This window comes from Gorilla gorilla, chromosome 16, assembly GCF_029281585.2.
Source record: "Gorilla gorilla gorilla isolate KB3781 chromosome 16, NHGRI_mGorGor1-v2.1_pri, whole genome shotgun sequence".
NCBI lineage: Eukaryota > Metazoa > Chordata > Mammalia > Primates > Hominidae > Gorilla > Gorilla gorilla.
Window position 1 is genome coordinate 31,556,479 of NC_073240.2, and position 23,360 is coordinate 31,579,838.

The following is a 23,360-nucleotide window of genomic DNA, read 5'->3' on the forward strand; positions in this document are numbered from 1 at the left end:
TCAGATACAGCACCCAAGGTACTTGCTGCAATAGGCCTTTCTTCCCCTGCAACTGAGGTGATAATTGAATCATAATACCACTGCACGCCTTGGGTTATAGGAATCCCGTTTCCCACTCAGCATTGCATTCAAGACAAAGGACATACCAAGTCAACCCTAACATCTCACATCAGATGTTCATAAACGGCTCACATTCTCTGTACTTTATGCATATTTTTTTACTCATAAAAGAGTCAAGGGGAAACAGCTTTGAAGAAGGAGCCCAAATGATATTAGCGTTCATACTTATTTTTAGATTTCAAAAAGATAGGTATCTAAACACTACTTACTGGATAAATGTAAGGGTGTATTTTAGCCATTGTAGATTTCCTAACAGTAATTATTAACTATACAACCATACAAACTCATTATTAAGTACTTAGTGTGCTTTTGACATCAGCCCCATCTCGATGTCTTTGAATTGCATGAGCTGTTTTGTAGGACAGTACACATCTGTCCTGGAAGTGTCCCAGAGAGCCAGCAAACCCCTCACCTGCTGGATTGTGGCTGTGTTGGGAACCTGTCTACGTTTAAAACTCCAATGCTTTTACTGAGTGGTATTGGCTGGATAAAATCTGTGGTCTTTTTGAGCTCTACAAGGGCAAAGCTGGTTAACTTGTTCATTTCAAAGGAGTAATCTTAATATTGTTAATGTGGCTTGTGGCATCAAGGTTATTAGAATTTAAGGACTTAATAGATTTCTCCATCTACTACGTCAATGGTAATTGTAGAAATTAGCTGAAATGCACTACTGCTTAAATGCAATGGAAAAATATTTCTTTCTTCCTTTCAAGACCTTAAGAGGTCTGAAATGTTTCTGTCCAGGCCCTTGCGCCTCTGCCACCGCTGTGAGAAGTACGTATCCTGGCCAGCCTGCTGACTCAGGAGGTTGAGAATCAGGTGCAGCAGACCAGAGCACTGCTTCAGTGTCAGGGTAGAGCTGCTCCATGACCCAGAGATTCATACGAGTAAGTTATTTTTCTCAAGACCAGTGAGTTTGTTACACAACAGAATTGTGGCCATACCCAACCAATACAGCATGAATCTTTTCCATTACGTTACTATACAATTACGCAATTGATCGTTCTATATGCATTGTTTTGTTAAACTGCGTGTCTTAGGGATCCTCCAAGGTTAGTACCTATAAGCCAAACTTATTCTTTTTAGTGGCTGCAGAGTATTCTGCAGTATGGCTATAGCAAAACTTATTTATTCATTCCCCTGTCGATGAATATCTAACTTCCCAATCTCTCCTTAAATCAACAATGCTGAAATGAACATTTTTATGTATATATGCCTTTTCACACTTGGGCATCATATTTAAGATAGATTCCTGCTGTAAAGTTTATGAATCAAAATATGTACATATTTAAATTTTGAGAATTACTGCCACTTTTTCTGAAAGGCTACACATTTGCACTCCCACCAATGATGAATGAGAACATTGATTACCCTGCCTCTTCTAAATTAATCCCAGCCTAATAGATGAGGAAAAAGTCTCATGGTTGTAACATACTATTTCTGGATTTTTGAGTGCGTTTAACACATTTTCATCTGCTTACTGACTATGTTTGACTCTTCCAAGAGAGTATGTTCATGGTTTAAATTTTTCTATTAAAATGTTTTTCTTTCTTATCAATTTTAGGATCTCTTTATATATTCTTGATATTCATCCGTATTGATTAAATATGTTACAAATATTATCTACCAATCTACCACTTGCCCATTGACTTTACAGTGTTTTGCTTTTTCACTAAAGAAGATTTTAGGTTTTTATGAAGACAAACGTTTCATTAGATTTATGTAGGACTTTTGATTTTTGCACATTGCCTAGAAATACTTGTACTTCACTTCAATATAATGAAACCACTCCATGTATTTTCTTTTACTAAACTTACAATCTTAACTTTTATCTGGCATTTATACCACTGCACTATTATGAAAACACGCTATAATGTTTTCTCCTAATAAGTTTACAGTACCATTTTATATCTGAACATTTTTTATAATGTAAGAAAAAATTTTTCCTATAGATATCTAATTATCTCCAAATTATTTATTGAGTGAGCTATTCATTTACTATTGACTTTAAACACCATTATCTTTGTCATAAGCTACTATCTCATTAACAGAAGAGTATATTAATTTTTAAAGAGTTTTAAAAATTTTATAGCAAAAACATAAAAATTTACATCTTAATTGTTTTTAAGTGTACCGTTTAGTAGTATTAAGTACATTCACATTGTTGTGCAATCGTGACCACCATCTATCTCTAGAACTTCTTTAATTTGCAAAACTGAACATGTACCCATTAAAAAATAACTCATCATTTCACCCTCAAAAGGGTGAAAATCCTGGAAAGCCTGGAAACTGCCAGTGTACTTTCTGTCTCCATGAGTTTGACTACTCTATGTATCTCATATAAGTAAAATCATGCAGCATTCTTTTTATGACCAGCTCTTTCACTTAGCCTAGTGGCTTCAAGATTCATCCATGTTGTAGCACGTGACAGGATTTCCTTCCTTTTTTAAGGATGAGTAATATTAAGGATATATTTCTAAAACCTCGAGCCTGTTTATCTGTTTTATTTTTCTACTTTGGTACAATACTACAATGTTTTAAATACAACAGATCAATAGTGATAAGAAAAAGCTGGTATAGTTGGATATTTGTCCCCTCCAGATCTCACGCTGAATTTGATCTCCAGCGTTGGAGGTGGAGGCTAGTGGAAGGTGCTTGGGTCACGAGGGCAGATCCCTCGTAAATGGCTTGGTGATATCTGCTTGGCAGTGAGTGAGATCTTTTTCTAATAGTTCATGAGAGAGTTGGTTGATTAAAAGAGCCTGAGACCCCCTTGCCTCTCTCACCCTCTCTCTCGCTCTCTCTCTCGCTCTCTCTCATCCTCTCTCTCACCCTCTCTCTCGCTCTCTCTCTCACCCTCTCTCTCACCCTCTCTCTCTCACCCTCTCTCTCGCTCTCTCACCCTCTCTCTCACCCTCTCTCTCGCTTTCTCTCTCACCCTCTCTCTCGCTCTCTCTCTCACCCTCTCTCTCGCTCTCTCACCCTCTCTCTCACCCTCTCTCTCGCTTTCTCTCTCACCCTCTCTCTCGCTCTCTCTCTCACCCTCTCTCTCGCTCTCTCTCTCACCCTCTCTCTCGCTCTCTCTCTCACCCTCTCTCTCGCTCTCTCTCTCACCCTCTCTCTGGCTCTCTCTCACCCTCTCTCTCGCTCTCTCTCTCACCCTCTCTCTCGCTCTCTCTCTCACCCTCTCTCTCGCTCTCTCTCTCACCCTCTCTCTCGCTCTCTCTCTCACCCTCTCTCTCGCTCTCTCTCTCACCCTCTCTCTGGCTCTCTCTCACCCTCTCTCTCACCCTCTCTCTCACCCTCTCTCTCGCTCTCTCTCTCACCCTCTCTCTCACCCTCTCTCTCGCTCTCTCTCTCACCCTCTCTCTCTCGCTCTCTCTCTCACCCTCTCTCTCGCCCTCTCTCTCGCTCTCTCTCACCCTCTCTCTCGCTCTCTCTCTCACCCTCTCTCTCACCCTCTCTCTCGCTCTCTCTCTCACCCTCTCTCTCACCCTCTCTCTCGCTCTCTCTCTCACCCTCTCTCTCACCCTCTCTCTCGCTCTCTCTCTCACCCTCTCTCTCGCTCTCTCTCTCACCCTCTCTCTCGCTCTCTCTCTCACCCTCTCTCTCCCCCTCTCTCTCGCCCTCTCTCTCCCCCTCTCTCTCGCTCTCTCTCTCACCCTCTCTCTCGCTCTCTCTCTCACCCTCTCTCTCACCCTCTCTCTCGCTCTCTCTCTCACCCTCTCTCTCACCCTCTCTCTCGCTCTCTCTCTCACCCTCTCTCTCGCTCTCTCTCTCACCCTCTCTCTCGCTCTCTCTCTCACCCTCTCTCTCCCCCTCTCTCTCGCTCTCTCTCTCACCCTCTCTCTCGCTCTCTCTCTCACCCTCTCTCTGGCTCTCTCTCACCCTCTCTCTCGCTCTCTCTCTCACCCTCTCTCTCTCGCTCTCTCTCTCACCCTCTCTCTCACCCTCTCTCTCGCTCTCTCTCTCACCCTCTCTCTCACCCTCTCTCTCACCCTCTCTCTCGCTCTCTCTCTCACCCTCTCTCTCACCCTCTCTCTCGCTCTTTCTCTTACCCTCTCTCTCACCCTCTCTCTCGCTCTCTCTCTCACCCTCTCTCTCGCTCTCTCTCTCACCACAACATAAACCTGCTCCCCTTCACCTTCCACTGGTGGTGGAAGCAGCCTGAAGCCCTCACCAGAAGCAAATGCTGACACCATGCTTCTTGTACAGCCTACAGAACCATGAGCCAAAGAAACTGCTTTTCTTTATAAATTACCCAGCCCTAGGTATTCCTTTATGGGAGCACAAAATGGAATGAAATACAAGTAAATTTGCCATCTTATCGTTCTCTTTGTAAAAATGAATTAGACATTCTCCACTGCTGTGGTCTGAATATGTCCCCCAAAATTCATATGTTGTAAACGTAATGCCAAATACAACAGTGTTGGGACATGGGGCATTTTGAGAGATGTTTAGGTTTCTTCAAATTGATATCATTATAAAAGGGCTCGAAGGAGAAAGTCTGGCCCCATTTCACCCTTCCTTCCTGATATGGTTTAGCTGTGTCCCCACCTGAATCTCATCTCGAATTCCCATATATTGTGAAAGGGAACCGGTGGGAGGTAATTGACTCATGGAGGCAGATATTTTCCGTGCTGTTCTCGTGATAGTGAATAAGTCTCACGAGATCTGATGGTTTTAAAAATGGAAGTCTCTCTGCAAAAGCTCTCTTCTCTTGTCTGCTGCCATGTGCGACAGGCATTTCACCTTCTGCTGTAATTGTGAGGCCTCCCCAGCCATGTGAAACTGTAAGTCGAATAACCCCTTTTCTTTTGTAAATTGCCCGGTCTCGGATATGCCTTTGTCAGCAGCATGAAAACGGACTAATAATACACTTTTCTTCTGCTATGTGAGGACAGAGCTTTTGTGCCTTCTGGAAGATGCAGCATCCAAGGCACCACCTTGGAAGCAGAGAACAGCCGTTACCCGATAGTTAAGCCAGCCAGCACCTCAGTTGGACTTAGGCTGTAGAACGCTCAGAGATAAATTTCTGTTCTGTATTAATTACCTAGTCTCAGATATTCAGTTATAGCAGCACAAAACTGACTAAAACATCTGCCATATGAATTTTAAAAACCTTTTATCAAGTTCATAAAACTTTCAGTTAAATTGAAAATTTTCTTTTTTGGGGGGGTTTATTATTATTTTTATTTTTTATTATACTTTAAGTTTTAGGGTACATGTGCACAACGTGCAGGTTAGTTACATATGTATACATGTGCCATGTTGGTGTGCTGCACCCAGTAACTCGTCATTTAACATTAGGTATATCTCCCAATGCTATCCCTCCCCCCTACCGCTACTCCACAACAGGCCCCGGTGTGTGATGTTCCCCTTCCTGTGTCCATGTGTTCTCATTGTTCAATTCCCACCTATGAGTGAGAACATGTGGTGTTTGGTTTTTTGTCCTTGCGATAGTTTGCTGAGAATGATAGTTTCCAGCTTCATCCATGTCCCTACAAAGGAGATGAAATCATCATTTTTTATGGCTGCATAGTAGTCCATGGTGTATGTGTGCCACATTTTCTTAATCCAGTCTATCATTGTTGGACATTTGGATTGGTTCCAAGTCTTTGCTATTGTGAATAGTGCCGCAATAAACATATGTGTGCGTGTGTCTTTATAGCAGCATGATTTATAATCCTTTGGGTATATACCCAGTAATGGGATGGCTGGGTCAAATGGTATTTCTAGTTCTAGATCTCTGAGGAATTGCCACACTGACTTCCACAATGGTTGAACTGGTTTACAGTCCCACCAACAGTGTAAAAGTGTTCCTATTTCTCCACAGCCTCTCCAGCACCTGTTGTTTCCTGACTTTTTAATGATTGCCATTCTAACTGGTGTGAGATGATATCTCATTGTGGTTTTGATTTGCATTTCTCTGATGGCCAGTGATGATGAGCATTTTTTCATGTGTCTTTTGGCTGCATAAATATCTTGTTTTGAGAAGTGTCTGTTCATAACTTTTGCCCACTTTTTGATGGGGTGGTATGTTTGTTTTTTTCTTGTAAATTTGTTGGAGTTCATTGTAGATTCTGGATATTAGCCCTTTGTCAGATGAGGAGATTGCAAAAATTTTCTCCCATTCTGTAGGTTGCCTATTCGCTCTGATGGTAGTTTCTTTTGCTGTGGAGAAGCTCTTTAGTTTAATTAGATCCCATTTGTCAATTTTGGCTTTTGTTGCCATTGCTTTTGGTGTTTTAGACATGAAGTCCTTGCCCATGCCTATGTCCTGAATGGTAATGCCTAGGTTTTCTTCTAGGGTTTTTATGGTTTTAGGTCTGACATTTAAGTCTTTAATCCATCTTGAATTAATTTTTGTATAAGGGGTAAGGAAGGGATCCAGTTTTTCATGAGATGTGTAGATTAACCTGGAGATAATTTACATTTTCCATGACTGTATCTTTCAGTGTAGGTATAGGGTATGTCTCCTCTTATTTTTTTTCTAACATTCTTCAACAAAGTTTACAATTTTATTCACATCAGACTTGTATACTCTTTGTCAGGTTTATGGTAGAATTTGCTGGCAACTCTTCAAAATTTAATCAACCCTTTTCTTTGTGCAAGCAGTTAGACTCCCTTCCCAGCTTCCCTTGCAATTAGTTGGGGTCATATGACTGAGGTTGTAGTTAGTGGAATTTGAGCAGAAGTGATGGATGTTACTTCCAAGCCAGGACCTTAAGACCATCCCACACTTTCTCTAAGCTCTCTTTCCTTCCTGCCTTGGATGACAACTCCCAGGGTGATCTTGGGAGAAACCTGTGGAAGGTGACAGAGCCCCTGTGTCCCTGAATGATGCAGTGGAGCAGAGTCCCAACCTCCCCCTCTGGACTGCTGCCCTGGGCTTTTGGATGAGTGAAACATGAACTGCTCTTGGATGGAGTTGTTACACGTTTGAATCTGTTACTACAGCTGATTCTACCCTAATCAGTATCAAACCAGTGACCTTAAGAAGGTGTGATGCCACAGATGAGCCCTGAAATACATGAATGCCACTTCCAGGCCACCCCATAACAACCTTACATACACACTCTTCCATGCTTTCCTCCTCTCTGGCTAACCAGGATTGCAACTCCATGATAGCCTTGGAAGCAGGGTATAAAAGATGGCAGAGTCGCTGCTCACCTGTGCACCCAGAGCCTCCACACCTGCCTGGAACCACCTGGAACGTCACGTTGCTAAGGGAGTTGTTAGATATTGGGGTCTCTGTAATGCTAGAAGAGGTTCCATTTAGATGATAAAAGTTCTTCCTTGGGGTTTTGTATGCATTTAAACAATTGGTAATGGCATTTGTTTCTTTCTATCATGTTTTCTAATTGGTTATTGTTAGTAAGTATTTTTAAATGTTTATTTTATATCAGACCACCTTACTAGTTAATATAGTTTATCAGTTAATTCTGTGAAATTTTGGGGTAGATTATCAGATAAAACTTTTTAAAATGGCAGTTTTGTCTTTTTCTTCATGCTGTCTGTACAATGTTTCTGTATTTATTGCTAAGATTTCTTATTCACTGTTGCATAAAAGTGGTGCTAGTAGGTGTCCTTTTCTTGTGTATAATTTTAACATGAATATTTATGATATTTTGCCATTAGCTATTATGTTTGCTCCAGTTTTCTAGATCTCTCTTATACAAAATTAAGAAAGTTTTCTTTTATTTCTAACTTCACTGTTTTGCTTTGTTTACATTTTTATCAGAAATGTAATCAGGATGTTGGTTTTAGCAAATGCTTTCTTGATATTGATTGAGATGATCTTGTTTTCCTCTTTTAATCTGAAGACATACAGAATTGAATTAATAGATTTTGAAACTATTGAATCATGTTTGCATATCTAAGTCTTGATTTTACAAGACACACACATTTTTAAAAATCATTATTCTGTGAAATTTGCTAAGATTTTTTGGGGTTTAATTTCTGCAGCTCTCTGTGTTAGTGAGATTGGCTGATCTCATTTAGTTTTGTGTCAGCTTTGTCTAGTTGTGGTGTTAGTTTTATACTAGCCTCACAGAATAAGGTAGCAGCCTTCCCATATTGTTTTATGCTACAGCAAAGTCTGTATCACACAGGGATAATCTAATCTATGAGCTAAAGTTTCATAAAATTTATTAACTCAAGAAAATCCCTGAACTTGGTTTCATTATTATGGATAGATTTTTTTCTTTTTATTATCTTTTAAATTTGGTTTAGATGCTTTTGACTGTTTGAATTTTGTTTCTTATTAAGTTAAAAATGATAATTTATAGTGTTCTCAAAAACTGTCCATTTAATCTAGACATTGAAATATATTAATTTAATATCTTATATTTTAAATATATTTATATATTTATACCAGCTTGCTTTTAAAATTATATTTGTATTTATATTATATTACAAAATATTTTTAAATGCTCTTTTCATTGCAAAGAACTGTCTTTTTATTTTAGTGATGAAATCTGTGAATTTTAGCTGCTAAATCATTTTGTTTAAATCTTATTATATTGCTTCTACTTTCTTTAGGTTGTTTTTTCTTTGATTTGATTACATTTTTCAATTACGGAAAATTTTCAGCTGTTAGCTCCAAATACCTCCTTCTCTCCATTCTTTTTCTCCTAGAACTCTTACAGATTGTGCATTCTATCATTAATTCCTCCTAAATGATCATTCACAGTCGCCATTTTTTATATATCTGCTGTAATCTGAGTGATTTCTCAGTGCTAATGTCTACCTCACTGATTCTCTCTGTTGCTATTTCTATCTAATCTGTTGAAAACTGCATCTATTGATAAATTATTTTCTTTTTTGCTATCCTTTCATTATTTTTGGTTTCTTTGTTTTATGGAAGGAAATATGGCTTGTATCATTTTTGCTTTTAGGAATGTGCATAGCTTTTCTTTGCAGCCAGACACATAATCTATTTTTGTGCCTATCTGGGTAGGGAGGATTTCAAAAACACCTGGAGGCAAGAATAGGGAACATTAACTGCCTTAAAACCAGGATCAGTCCTGGCTCCCCAGGGGCTCAGCTCATTGGCTCCAGACAAGAGTTCTGATCTGAACATCTGAGTTAAGAAAAAAGACCTCATGTGTCTTCCTGTGCCATCCTGCTGGAGCAAGAGCCAGGAGACCTACAGGAGCGCTGCTTCCTCCTCCCTTTTATGCGCATGTCTCAAGTCTGTTTTGGAGGCCATTGCAAAGGTGCTGCCTGCAGGAGCCAGCCCTCTGGGCGTGTGGAGGGAAGGGCACACTGACTAAGCTGCCCACAGGAGGGAAGCGGGACCAAGGACGTGGGAGGAAGCTCACATGGTAACTATGGGGCATAAGGCATTTTGAGAAAAGCAAGACTTTGAGGAGGAATTTTTAGGACTAAAGAATAGCATGAGTGTCTGGAAATCCTAGGGTAAAGAGCAACTCATAAGGAGAAAGAGAAAGGTGGGAGAGCTCAGAGGCAAAAGTCTATTCTTACCTGTGCCCTGGACTGGCCCTTCCCTACCCCATTTCCTAGACACCGAGATGGAATTTCATGCTGCTCACAGTGTCCGGACTGCAACACACATTTTCTGTGTTTCCTGTAGTTAGGTGGAGTTGATAATTTGAGTAACAGACAAAACTAAGAGACCCCTTGGCCAGTCTCAGGCAGCAAGCACAGTGTGTGCCCTTTATTATTTTATTTATTTATATTTTTTGAGACAGAGTCGCGCTGTGTCACCCAGGCTGGAGTGCGGTGGCGGGATCTTGGCTCACTGCAAGCTCTGCCTCCCGGGTTCACGCCATTCTCCTGCCTCAGCCTCTTGAGTAGCTAGGACTACAGGCGCCCGCCACCACGCCCGGCTAATTTTTTTTTTTTTTTTAGTAGAGACAGGGTTTCACCGTGTTAGCCAGGATGGTCTCGATCTCCTGACCTCGTGATCCCCCCTCCTCAGCCTCCAAAAGTGCTGGGATTACAGGCGTGAGCCACTGCGCCTGGCCGTGTGTGCCCTTTATACTAGTAATAGGCGCATGTGAATTTTGTCCACACTTATGCAGAAATGGAGAAAGAAGCACTGCAGTAAACACGTAAGAAACAGCAATCAGAAAGGTTGTGGGCAAAGCTCGATATTCAGATGTGTCCTGGACTCCCCTCCAGTATCATTTTAATTACAAATCATCCATATGGAAACCTGGAGACTGTTTTAACTTTCCTTTTCAGTTTTTAGTTATATCTTACATCTTATATCATTTTCTAAAATTGAATAACCTGGAGATTAATTTATTTGCTTGTCACTTTTCCATTAGAAGCTTGAATTCATTTCTGTTTTCATTACCAGTACACAGTGGCTTGTCCAAAATTATCTTCACCCAAATCCTACCTGGATGAACTTACAGCATTTTAATAAAAATGGTTATTTGCTCTGGGAGAAAATTGTAATGGGCAAAATAAATCTCCTTATCTTTGAAGTAGTTTGAATGTGAGATCACAGTATGTCCTTTCTGTTAATACTTGGCTGCAGGATAATCCATGATTCCGTCTTTAAAAAAGTTCAGTACTAAAGTTGTTATGCAACATTTTATTAGAAGATAAAGTGCTCCCATTCTTCATATATACTCCATAAACTGCTGAGATGTCAAAGTGCTCCATAAATAATACAAGCTTCTTGCTCATCATTAACAAAAGATGCTGCTAAGTGGACAGAAAATTCAGTAATTCCCTTTTATGGAGATCACAGTACATACACTTAGCCCAATTTGCTGACCCTGCCATCAAAAATTACTGTCTGCAGAAACCCTGGCCTGGATTTTTTCACACTGAAAAATGGAGAGCTGGGGATTTTAATGGAAGACGCTGAACACTGGTTAAAATTCTGCCTTCACTTGAGAACTGGTCCACTGAGAAAAAATTATAACTATTGCTTCCCTTCCATTGAGAACACACTCTTCTATCAAAGGCATTCTGAGCCAGGAATCTGAGCTCTTTCAAGAAATCAGCTTATAGTAAGGCCAAATGAACTGCTAAGTCAGATCCCAGTGTGATGATACGCATATTCCCATTTATGATATGTCATCAATCATGGCTCATGCCTCTTGATTGCACTATGATAAATACGCCACTCAAGCAGGTTCATCGTACATCAGAGCCAGGGAAGGCAGCTTGGGAAATGCACAGGGTAATGGGCAACTTGGAAAGTGTGCAAATCCAGACAAGGCAGGTGCCTGCAGGACAAATCAGCCAAAGCCAACCAGATGTCTGGGCACCTGGTGTGGACATGCTCTCCCTCAGCCCAGATTTAGTTTCAGTGCATCACGTCTCTGTGTTCCAAGCAGCAGTTAACCTCAAGGCTGCACTAACGTCTCTGGTGAGTTTACGGCCTCTGGTTCCCATCCACTCCCTGATTTAGGATATTCTTCAGCAGCAGGTTGATCCTACATTCTGGCAAGTGCAGTTACATGGATCGTAATGTGCAAGTTCCCATGACCCCTCAGTCTTTCTTTCCAGCTGATGCACAAGTTAGACTCTAGTCCTCTCCAGATGTTTCATCTCACAATATGAAATCCACCTTTCACTGGTATCTCTCACACAAATCAGAGCCAGATTGCCAAACTTCTTCACCTGACCTAATCGGCCAAAAAACCAGAAAGCAGTATTTGCTGTTTTCCAATGATATGGCCCACCGTGATTAACTTCCATAAGACACAAACATGTTCCTCAAAAAGAAAGGCTAATGCTACATTCTAGAGAAAATGTATTACCCCTTGATATGGTTTGACTCTGTGTCCTCACCCAAATCTCATCTCAAATTGTAATCCCCACATGTCAAGGGAGGGAGGTGATTGGATCACTTCCAATGCTGTTCTTGTGATAGTGAGTGAGTTCTCATGAGATCCGATTTTTAAAATGGCAGTTTCCCCTGTGCGCTCTCTCTCCTGCTGCCTTGTGAAGAAGGTGCTTACTTCCCCTTTGCCTTCTGCATAATTGTAAGTTTCCTGAGGCCTCCCCAGCCATGTGGAACTGTGAGTCAATTAAACCCCTTTCGTTTATAAATTACCCAGTCTCAGGTAATATGTTTACAGCAGTGTGAGAAAGGACAAATGCACCCCTCTCACCCTTTCTTTCCTGTTAAATTGTTTCAAAACTAGCTTTGGGGCATGTTAAAAATGTAGATGCGCCAGGCGGATAACTCACACCTGTAACCCCAGCACTTTGGGAGGGTGAATCACGAGGTCAGGAGATCGAGACCATCCTGGCTAACACAGTGAAACCCCGTCTGTATTAAAAATACAAAAAGTTAGCCGGGTATGGTAGCATGCACCTGTATAGTCCCAGCTACTCGGGGGGATGAGGCGGGAGAATCACTTGAACCTAGAGGCAGAGGTTTCAGTGAGCTGAGATCGCACCACTGTACTCCAGCCTGGGCAATGCAGCAAGATTCCATCTCAAAAAAAAAAAAAAAAGGCCGGGCGCGGTGGCTCACGCCTGTAATCCCAGCACTTTGGGAGGCCGAGGCGGGCGGATCACGAGGTCAGGAGATCGAGACCATCCTGGCTAACACAGTGAAACCCCATCTCTACTAAAAAAAAAAAAAATACAAAAAATTAGCCGGGCATGGTGGCAGGCGCCTGTAGTCCCAGCTACGCGGGAGGCTGAGGCAGGAGAATGGCGTGAACCCGGGAGGTGGAGCTTGCAGTGAGCCGAGATCGCGCCACTGCACTCCAGCCTGGGCGACAGAGCGAGACTCCATCTCAAAAAAAAAAAAAAGAAAAAAAAAAAAACCTGCCTGGGCCTAAAGTGCAGACCTATTAAATTAAAATTTCTGGGAATGGGGCTTACAGACTCTTGTTTTTTTATAAGCAGCCAGATAGTTCTGTGCATTGAAGTTTGAGAAGTTATTTGGGGTAGGTTTTCTCTGAGATGCCTTTCTGCCCTGATATTTTGTGGTTCTAGAAGCATTCAAAGAAAACTGTCAATGCACACCCCGAAGGCACACCCATGGGTCTCCTGCAGCACTGGCCACCATTCTCAGACCATTGCAGGACTGTGCAGAGGGAGTGATGGACAGGGGAAAATGGGACAGGAAAGAGCTAAGGGTTGGAAATCACAGGTCTGCTTTAAACTTCAGTGCCTTTACTTCTGGCTCTGCTGTCTTAGATCAATTACATGACCTCACTAATTTCAGGTTTTCTAATTTCCAAGACCTGCAGTGTTAGATCAATTACATGACCTCACTATTTCAGGTTTTCTACTTTCAAAATAGGAGTAAAAACAGATACTTCCCAGATGGCAGGAGGGTCAAATGAAGCAATAATGGGGCTGTATATAGCAGTGTGTAACTAAAATTTGAATTATTTAACTCTGTAAATGTTAGTTTTCTTCCCAATTTCCCATTTGTAAATGATTCCTGGTTCGTGGGTTATTTTGAAGATCACCTTAGATGTATATGAGAGAGACTCTCTATGGATGACGTTGTGAAGAGCAGAGACCCTGAATCCCTTTACCTATCGGGGAAGAGGGACAGACAAGGCCACCAGTTCAATCTGAGAAAAGGGCAGTGTGGTCCACTGAATAGTGGCCCCCCAGGACGTCCACCATCTGGTCCCTGGAACCTGTGATATGGTAACTTGGAAGGCAAAAGGGATTCTGCAGATGTGATTAAGAACTTTGAGTTGGGGAGATTATCTTGGGCCATCCAGGCGGGCCCTAAATGTAATCATAAATTTTCATATAAGAGAAAGGCACAGGGGACTTGATGACAGTAGGGAAAGGGCAGTGTGATGACACAGTTGGGGGAAGGGTGATGTGATGCAAGGAAGGGGCCAGGAGCCACGGAACGCAGGCGGCTCTGGAAGCTGAAAAGGCAAGGAAGCGATTCTCCCTAGAGCCTCAGGTAGAACCAGCCCTGCCCTGCAGACACTTCGGTTTTGTTCCCATAAGACTCAGTTTAGACTTCTGACCACCAGAACTATACATTCCCACTGTTTGAAGCCACCGAGTTTGTGGTAACTTTTACAGTAGCCACAGGAGAGGAATGCAGGTGTATGTAAACGCAACACTATTGCTAAGAAAGTAAGGAGCACATTTTCATAATTTACAGATGACAAGTATCTGAAATTTCAAGGGTAGTTTGAACTCACATATTTCCCCCACCAGCACTTACAGGGCACTCACTCAGTGCCTGGCCTTGTGCAGCTCCGTATCAGTCTGACAACCTAAAGTTTAGGCTGCTGCAGCCACTTTGCCCCACCTGAAGCATCTCAGGGGTCGGGGCTTGGGATGCTAAATTCTTCTCCATGCTGCAGGCCCAGGGTGCACTCAGGCTGGCACCGTGTTCCCCAGAGCTGGTCTCAGTATCTCCAGAGTGGGCGTCCTGGAATCCTCTCAGCCTGGGAGGTTCTCAGGGTGGCTCGAGCGGCCCTGTCCTCCCAGAGCCTGCTCAGGTCAGGAGACCCATGGAGGGAACGGTAGGGACTTTCCTCCCAATCCCTAGAAGTCACTCCACCCACTGTCCCAACCTTGCTTCCTTTTGGCCGCATTTGTCCTCTTGTCCTCACTTTGTCTGCCAGAATCATACTTCCGACCTATTGTAAAGGGTGGTTTTGCAGTAAAAATGAAGCTGATGCAACCAGTTCAATGCACAGAGGCCCCTGGGCTAAGAATAGGACGAGTGTGTAATTTCTCATCCACACCAGGACACTGCTGGACTTGGCAAGCTCCCACTAAAGACGGCACAGTCACGAACCACAGGACTCAGGCCAGGGCAGGGAAAGTAAGAGGAGGCAGGCCCCTCTGTCAACCTCCATCTTCCCTTATCCGTGACAGGTGCTGCAGGCCTGCAGCTGCAGTAGGCTTCCAGGAGAGCCCTTCAGAAGACCTAAGGGCTGAGCAGAGTCCTCCGGGTGGAGAAGCAGGACACAGGCCTTTTATTTCCCTTTTCTTCCAGAACACCACCTGGATTAGAGAGAGCCACCTTTCCCAGGTGGGGCGTTTGCCTCCTTTGACTGGCCCAGACTCATGATTATTCAAGGCTCTTGCCTGTAACTAGATCTTCCTAAGGAATCAGTGACTCTCTAGAACCCATCAGCAGAGGATCTTCTGCCATGTACACTGTTATCATGTCTCTTTTAGCCATCCATGAAGTTTCTATTTTCCAAGAGAGATGCCTAAAGCCTCCAAGCCACTTGCAGGGCAGTCAGGAATCACACACTTTGGATCCTATTACAGAGCAAGCCTTCCTTAATGCAGAACACCCCTTTCCCCTGCCCAGCTTTTTGGGTTCTTTTGTGATGACCTTCCCACTCTACCTCCTCTCAGGTGGGCAGATAACACTGGATACGCAGTGACAATTTTGAATTTCAAATAAACAACTTAAGTTTTTTAGTTTCTTTCTTTTTAAAAAATACCTATTGCCCTACCTTTTCCCAAGCCCCTCCACCAAATCTGAAGAACATAGTTTCCAGAACCCTATCACAATTTTATCATATCAAAAATACACACTTAAAGGCTTTTTAAATTTATTGACGTGTGAAGTAGTTAAAGTGGCAATTATATAATTACACAATAATTTGGTGGAGATGATATTTCAAATTATAAGGTGCATAAAGGAAAGGTAATAAAAGGGTCTCAGGCTAAAGGCCTTCAAATTTGTGATATACAAAGAGCACAGACCACAACCATGAAGTCCAGGAGGGCCGGGTCTTGCACTTGTAGAAAGTGCACAATCAGGCTGGGCGTGGTGGCTCACGCCTTTGGGAGACTGAGGTAGGCAGATCACCTGAGGTCAGGAGTTTGAGACCAGCCTGGCCAACATGGTGAAACCCCATCTGTACTAAAAGTACACAAAATTTGCTGGGCGTGGTGGTGGGCATCTGAAATCCCAGCTACTCAGGAGGCTGAGGCAGGAGAATCATTTGAACCTGGGAGGCGGAGGTTGCAGTGAGCCGAGATCACGCCACTGTGCTCCAGCCTGGGTGACAGAGTGAGACTCTGTCTCAAAAGGAAAGAAAGAAAGAAAGTGCACGTTCAGATGATGTCTCCTCCCGGCCTCACACTCTCAGGAAGGAAAAACAGAACAGCTGCGTAGATCCCACGGTCTCTTCCTGAAGCTTCCCTAACTCCAGCACCAGTTCCAGATGGGACAGCCCGTAGGCTGCTCAGGCAGTGTGTCAAAGGCTCACCTGATGTGCCAAGGCTTTCTGGCTTGGAAGCCCCTTTCCGTGCCATTTTGTTAAAAATCTGTAAACAGAAATTTAAAGTAAATTTTACCTATTTATTATTTTGTTTTATGCTAATATGCATGTGAAGTTAACAATTTTGGGGCCATTCTATGAACATACCAGTGGTAAATACCCATTATAATGTCTCTTTTTGTTTTCTGAAAAATGTTCTTTCAATGCAGATAAATAGTCATTGAAAATCAGTAGAATGTGTGTCTTTTGGTCAAACAGCAGGAGAGCTGGGAAGGGAAGTTGAAAGGCCTGGGTAGTTTTCATTTGTCAGTAGTGAAATCATCAGATTAATGAATGAAGAATGCATGATTTCCACCTTCATGAAGTCACTGCTAATCTTAACCAGACACCATAAAAAAATGCAAGGATGTTCTGAGCTGGAAAGTTAAAATCCTGAGTGTTCCAGAATCATAGACTTTAAATCCTAAGGTTTAATCCTGAGGTTATGCCATCAGGAACCTGGTGGCCAGGTAAGGTGGAAAATGTAAACTATTTTACCAATTTCAAAAGAGCTCTGGAAATTAGCCTATGAATCCTGTAAGTGAAAACATCCTCCAGCCAAAGACCTCAGGATCAGGCCTATAGTTGAACGAGTTGGATTTACTATTTGTTGGAGGGAGAGAGACTACACGCAGGGCACACCAGCGGGAACTGTGAGGTGTCTCAGGCAGAGGGGGTTTGCCAGGACTCATTACAGAACTGGGGCATGTTGGGTGATCTGGGGAGAGTGTTCAAGGAAGTGGGGCTTTGCTCCAGATTTGGTGGTGTTTGGAAGAAGGGGATGCTATGCGATGCGTGGGTTAATCTTACCTGGAAGAAGGCAGACCAGAGCCAGGCAGCAGGCTTTTAACTATAAAGCAGCAGCACTCACCAGCATGAGCTGGGAGAGGGGGATATTAAGTCACTTTTATGGTTTGAACCATGTTCTTGCCTTGTCTGTGTTCAGACCTAATGACATAATGGTCTTGTTCTTTTTTTTTTTTTTTTTTGAGACAGAGTCTCGCTCTGTCGCCCAAGCTGGAGTGCAGTAGCACGATCTCGGCTCACTGCAAGCTCCGCCTCCCAGGTTCACGCCATTCTCCTGCCTCAGCCTCCCAAGTAGCTGGGACTACAGGCGCCCGCCACCGCGCCTGACTAATTTTTTTGTAATTTTAGTAGAGACGGGGTTTCACCATGTTAGCCAGGATGGTCTCGATCGCCTGACCTTGTGATCCACCCGCCTCGGCCTCCCAAAGTGCTGGGATTACAGGTGTGAACCACCGCGCCTGGCCAGTCTTGTTCTTGTCTTATTCCATCACACTCAGCAAGTGGCTTCCCTGACCGTTCATGTTCAGTGAACTGTTTATGTTCATCAGGAGAGACCAAGGCCCAGCTGTGGGCACCGGGCCAGCTCCTGCATATTAGGGGCCACCTTCGTCTTCTTAAAACAGAGCAATAATAACTGATGAACACCAGGACTAAGTTAGCACTGTGTGTTCTTGTTTACTGTGGGATTTTACTGAATAATATTTCATTACATTTCTTTCTCCAGAAATGCTGGGAAGGAATAATTTGGTGGAGACAATATTTCAAATTATAGGATGCATAAAGGAAAGGTAATAAAAGGGTCTTGGGCTAAAGGCATTCAGGTCCTGCCGTATTCAAGTGTGCAATGATGTGTTGTAGCCACTGAGCCAAATCCTGGGAGACCACAGGAGGCTGATTGTGTCTGTCCCCATCAGTATCCAGGAAACTCGCTTTCCCCAAACACACCTACAGCGGAGGTAGTTCCCTAAGTTAGGCAGCCTCTATCCACAAGCCGCACCTGCATCTCTCCAGTACCTGAACACTTCCTTCATTCCACAAGCATTTCCAGACAGCCCACCTTCCCCTCACACTGCATCCTTCTCCTCAGGGACACAGAAACCCCCTCTCACTGCTGGTCCCAATTAGATAGGCAGGCCCCTCCCTGCTGCTCAGAGCACAACCAGAAACCAGGCTCAGAGGCAACCAGAACTCCGAAAGGTGTTCAGAGGAAGGCGGGCTGGTTTTGGGACCCCAGGGGGAGAAGGAAGGCACAGCAACAGGGTGCTTTATGGCCCCAAGACCAACAGAAAGTGACCCCAGCCTAGCACCCATGGCGGCCAGCTAGGCTTGCTCCCGCTCTGATGGAATAGGGCCCTCTGGCAATACCAGGCCAGCCTGACGCCACCTGACGGAGGAGGGACCTGAAGCCCTGTCCGCATAAGTGGCCCCAGGGTGGCTCCCCTCCTTGTGTACTGACAGCCCCTCCTCCCCACCCAGAAATATCTGGTTGGTGGGCACCTGCAGGGGATCCAAGCCTCTTCTTCAGACAGCCTGAGCCTTGGGCCCCACTGGGAGACACTCAGGGCAGAGCCTGGGGAAACTCCGTCTGCCCCTCAGCCTGCATTAGGAGGGATCCTGAGAGCCACAAGGACCCCCGAGAAACCAAGCAGGAGAGAACAACACAGCAGCGACTCTGGAAATTAGATGCCAGTAGAACTACAGCCTGCAAGATGGGCCAGGACCCACATGCCAAACCTAAACAGGTCACTGCCTCCTAAAGCAAAAGAGTCACAGGGGACCCAGGTCACCTAACATGACAGGCAGAACGTCCACCAAACAAGTGAAAACTCACCATCCTTCCAAGAGTGCAGAGATCACCACCAGCATGAGCACCATGATCAGCTGCTGCCAAGACCCAACTATCAGATGTTGGAATTATCTGACAAGGGCTCTAAAGTATCTGCCATTAAAAATGCTTCAGCAATGACAGGTTCTCTCTAGATAAATCAAACAATGGAAAATCTCAGCCCTTTCCTCACTGCCCCAGGGCTGGCAATCACTTGCCATGGTTGCCTGTTACACCTGATAGCCCTCTTTGACTTCTTTTTTTTTTTTTTTTTAATTATACTTTAAGTTTTAGGGTACATGTGACAATGTGCAGGTTAGTTACATATGTATACATGTGACATGCTGCTGTGCTGCACCCACTAACTCGTCATCTAGCATTAGGTATATCTCCCAATGCTATCCCTCCCCCCTCCCCCCACCCCACAACAGTCCCCAGAGTGTGATGTTCCCCTTCCTGTGTCCATGTGTTATTGTTCAATTCCCACCTATGAGTGAGAATATGCGGTGTTTGGTTTTTTGTCCTTGTGATAGTTTGCTGAGAATGATGATTTCCAGTTTCATCCATGTCCCTACAAAGGACATGAACTCATCGTTTTTTATGGCTGCATAGTATTCCATGGTGTATATGTGCCACATTTTCTTAATCCAGTCTATCGTTGTTGGACATTTGGGTTGGTTCCAAGTCTTTGCTATTGTGAATAGTGCCGCAATAAACATATGTGTGCGTGTGTCTTTATAGCAGCATGATTTATAGTCCTTTGGGTATATACCCAGTAATGGGATGGCTGGGTCAAATGGTATTTCTAGTTCTAGATCTCTGAGGAATCGCCACACTGACTTCCACAATGGTTGAACTGGTTTACAGTCCCACCAACAGTGTAAAAGTGTTCCTATTTCTCCACAGCCTCTCCAGCACCTGTTGTTTCCTGACTTTTTAATGATTGCCATTCTATCTGGTGTGAGATGATATCTCATTGTGGTTTTGATTTGCATTTCTCTGATGACCAGTGATGGTGAGCATTTTTTCATGTGTTTTTTGGCTGCATAAATGTCTTCTTTTGAGAAGTGTCTGTTCATGTCCTTTGCCCACTTTTTGATGGGGTTGTTTTTTTCTTGTAAATTTGTTGGAGTTCATTGTAGATTCTGGATATTAGCCCTTTGTCAGATGAGTAGGTTGCGAAAATTTTCTCCCATATTGTGGGTTGCCTGTTCTCTCTGATGGTAGTTTCTTTTGCTGTGCAGAAGCTCTTTAGTTTAATTAGATCCCATTTGTCAATTTTGGCTTTTGTTGCCATTGCTTTTGGTGTTTTAGACATGAAGTCCTTGCCCATGCCTATGTCCTGAATGGTATTGCCTAGGTTTTCTTCTAGGGTTTTTATGGTTTTAGGTCTAACGTTTAAGTCTTTAATGCATCTTGAATTGATTTTTGTATAAGGTGTAAGGAAGGGATCCAGTTTCAGCTTTCTACATACGGCTAGCCAGTTTTCCCAGCACCATTTATTAAATAGGGAATCCTTTCCCCATTGCTTGTTTTTCTCAGGTTTGTCAAAGATCAGATAGTTGTAGATATGCGGCGTTATTTCTGAGGGCTCTGTTCCGTTCCATTGATCTCTGTTTTGGTACCAGTACCATGCTGTTTTGGTTACTGTAGCCTTGTAGTATAGTTTGAAGTCAGGTAGCGTGATGCCTCCAGCTTTGTTCTTTTGGCTTAGGATTGACTTGGCGATGCGGGCTCTTTTTTGGTTCCATATGAACTTTAAAGTAGTTTTTTCCAATTCTGTGAAGAAAGTCATTGGTAGCTTGATGGGGATGGCATTGAATCTATAAATTACCTTGGGCAGTATGGCCATTTTCATAATGTTGATTCTTCCTACCCATGAGCATGGAATGTTCTTCCATTTGTTTGTATCCTCTTTTATTTCATTGAGCAGTGGTTTATAGTTCTCCTTGAAGAGGTCCTTCACGTCCCTTGTAAGGTGGATTCCTAGGTATTTTATTCTCTTTGAAGCAATTGTGAATGGGAGTTCACTCATGATTTGGCTCTCTGTTTGTCTGTTATTGGTGTATAAGAATGCTTGTGATTTTTGTACATTGATTTTGTATCCTGAGACTTTGTTGAAGTTGCTTATCAGCTTAAGGAGATTTTGGGCTGAGACAATGGGGTTTTCTAGATATACAATCATGTCGTCTGCAAACAAGGACAATTTGACTTCCTCTTTTCCTAATTGAATACCCTTTATTTCCTTCTCCTGCCTAATTGCCCTGGCCAGAACTTCCAACACTATGTTGAATAGGAGTGGTAAGAGAGGGCATCCCTGTCTTGTGCCAGTTTTCAAAGGGAATGCCTCCAGTTTTTGCCCATTCAGTATGATATTGGCTGTGGGTTTGTCATAGATAGCTCTTATTATTTTGACATACGTCCCATCAATACCTAATTTATTGAGAGTTTTTAGCATGAAGGGTTGTTGAATTTTGTCAAAGGCCTTTTCTGCATCTATTGAGATAATCATGTGGTTTTTGTCTTTGGTTCTGTTTATATGCTGGATTACATTTATTGATTTGCGTATATTGAACCAGCCTTGCATCCCAGGGGTTCTGAAGCCCACTTGATCATGGTGGATAAGCTTTTTGATGTGCTGCTGGATTCCGTTTACCAGTATTTTATTGAGGATTTTTGCATCGATGTTCATCAGGGATATTGGTCTAAAATTCTCTTTTTTGGTTGTGTCTCTGCCCGGCTTTGGTATCAGGATGATGCTGGCCTCATAAAATGAGTTAGGGAGGATTCCCTCTTTTTCTATTGACTGGAATAGTTTCAGAAGGAATGGTACCAGTTCCTCTTTGTACCTCTGGTAGAATTCGGCTGTGAATCCATCTGGTCCTGGACTCTTTTTGGTTGGTAAGCTATTGATTATTGCCACAATTTCAGAGCCTGTTATTGGTCTATTCAGAGATTCAACTTCTTCCTGGTTTAGTCTTGGGAGAGTGTATGTGTCGAGGAATTTATCCATTTCTTCTAGATTTTCTAGTTTAATTGCGTAGACGTGTTTGTAGTATTCTCTGATGGTAGTTTGTATTTCTGTGGGATCGGTGGTGATAGCCCCTTTATCATTTTTTATTGCGTCTATTTGATTCTCTCTTTTTTTCTTTATCAGTCTTGCTAGCGGTCTATCAATTTTGTTGATCCTTTCAAAAAACCAGCTCCTGGATTCATTAATTTTTTGAAGGGTTTTTTGTGTCTCTATTTCCTTCAGTTCTGCTCTGATTTTAGTTGTTTCTTGCCTTCTGCTAGCTTTTGAATGTGTTTGCTCTTGCTTTTCTAGTTCTTTTAATTGTGATGTTAGGGTGTCAATTTTGGATCTTTCCTGCTTTCTCTTGTGGGCATTTAGTGCTATAAATTTCCCTGTACACACTGCTTTGAATGCGTCCCAGAGATTCTGGTATGTTGTGTCTTTGTTCTCGTTGGTTTCAAGGAACATCTTTATTTCTGCCTTCATTTCATTATGTACCCAGTAGTCATTCAGGAGCAGGTTGTTCAGTTTCCATGTAGTTGAGCAGTTTTGAGTGAGATTCTTAATCCTGAGTTCTAGTTTGATTGCACTGTGGTCTGAGAGATAGTTTGTTATAATTTCTGTTCTTTTACATTTGCTGAGGAGAGCTTTACTTCCAAATATGTGGTCAGTTTTGGAATAGGTGTGGTGTGGTGCTGAAAAAAATGTATATTCTGTTGATTTGGGGTGGAGAGTTCTGTAGATGTCTATTAGGTCTGCTTGGTGCAGAGCTGAGTTGAATTCCTGGGTATCCTTGTTGATTTTCTGTCTCGTTGATCTGTCTGATGTTGACAGTGGGGTGTTAAAGTCTCCCATTATTAATGTGTGGGAGTCTAAGTCTCTTTGTAGGTCACTGAGGACTTGCTTTATGAATCTGGGTGCTCCTGTATTGGGTGCATATATATTTAGGATAGTTAGCTCTTCTTGTTGAATTGATCCCTTTACCATTGTGTAATGGCCTTCTTTGTCTCTTTTGATCTTTGTTGGTTTAAAGTCTGTTTTATCAGAGACTAGGATTGCAACCCCTGCCTTTTTTTGTTTTCCACTTGCTTGGTAGATCTTCCTCCATCCTTTAATTTTGAGCCTATGTGTGTCTCTGCATGTGAGGTGGGTTTCCTGAATACAACACACTGATGGGTCTTGACTCTTTATGCAATTTGCCAGTCTGTGTCTTTTAATTGGAGCATTTAGTCCATTTACATTTAAAGTTAATATTGTTATGTGTGAATTTGATCCTGTCATTATGATGTTAGCTGGTGATTTTGCTCGTTAGTTGATGCAGTTTCTTCCTAGTCTCGACGGTCTTTACATTTTGGCATGATTTTGCAGTGGCTGG

The 23,360-nt window shown here is 42.9% G+C and overlaps 1 long non-coding RNA gene across 3 annotated transcripts in view; it reads left to right on the forward strand.

Moving 5' to 3' along the window:
* The first annotated feature begins 882 nt into the window (after positions 1 to 882).
* The window catches only part of LOC115930836 (uncharacterized), a 51,917-nt gene continuing 29,439 nt past the window's right edge, over positions 883 to 23,360 (forward strand). For 2 of the 3 annotated variants that reach the window (XR_010130946.1, XR_010130945.1), the window contains exon 1: positions 4,795 to 4,913. This is a non-coding gene — a long non-coding RNA (uncharacterized lncRNA). Of the gene's footprint in view, positions 1,008 to 4,794; positions 4,914 to 23,360 lie in introns of those variants that run through there. The other variant, XR_010130947.1, reaches the window with a different exon arrangement.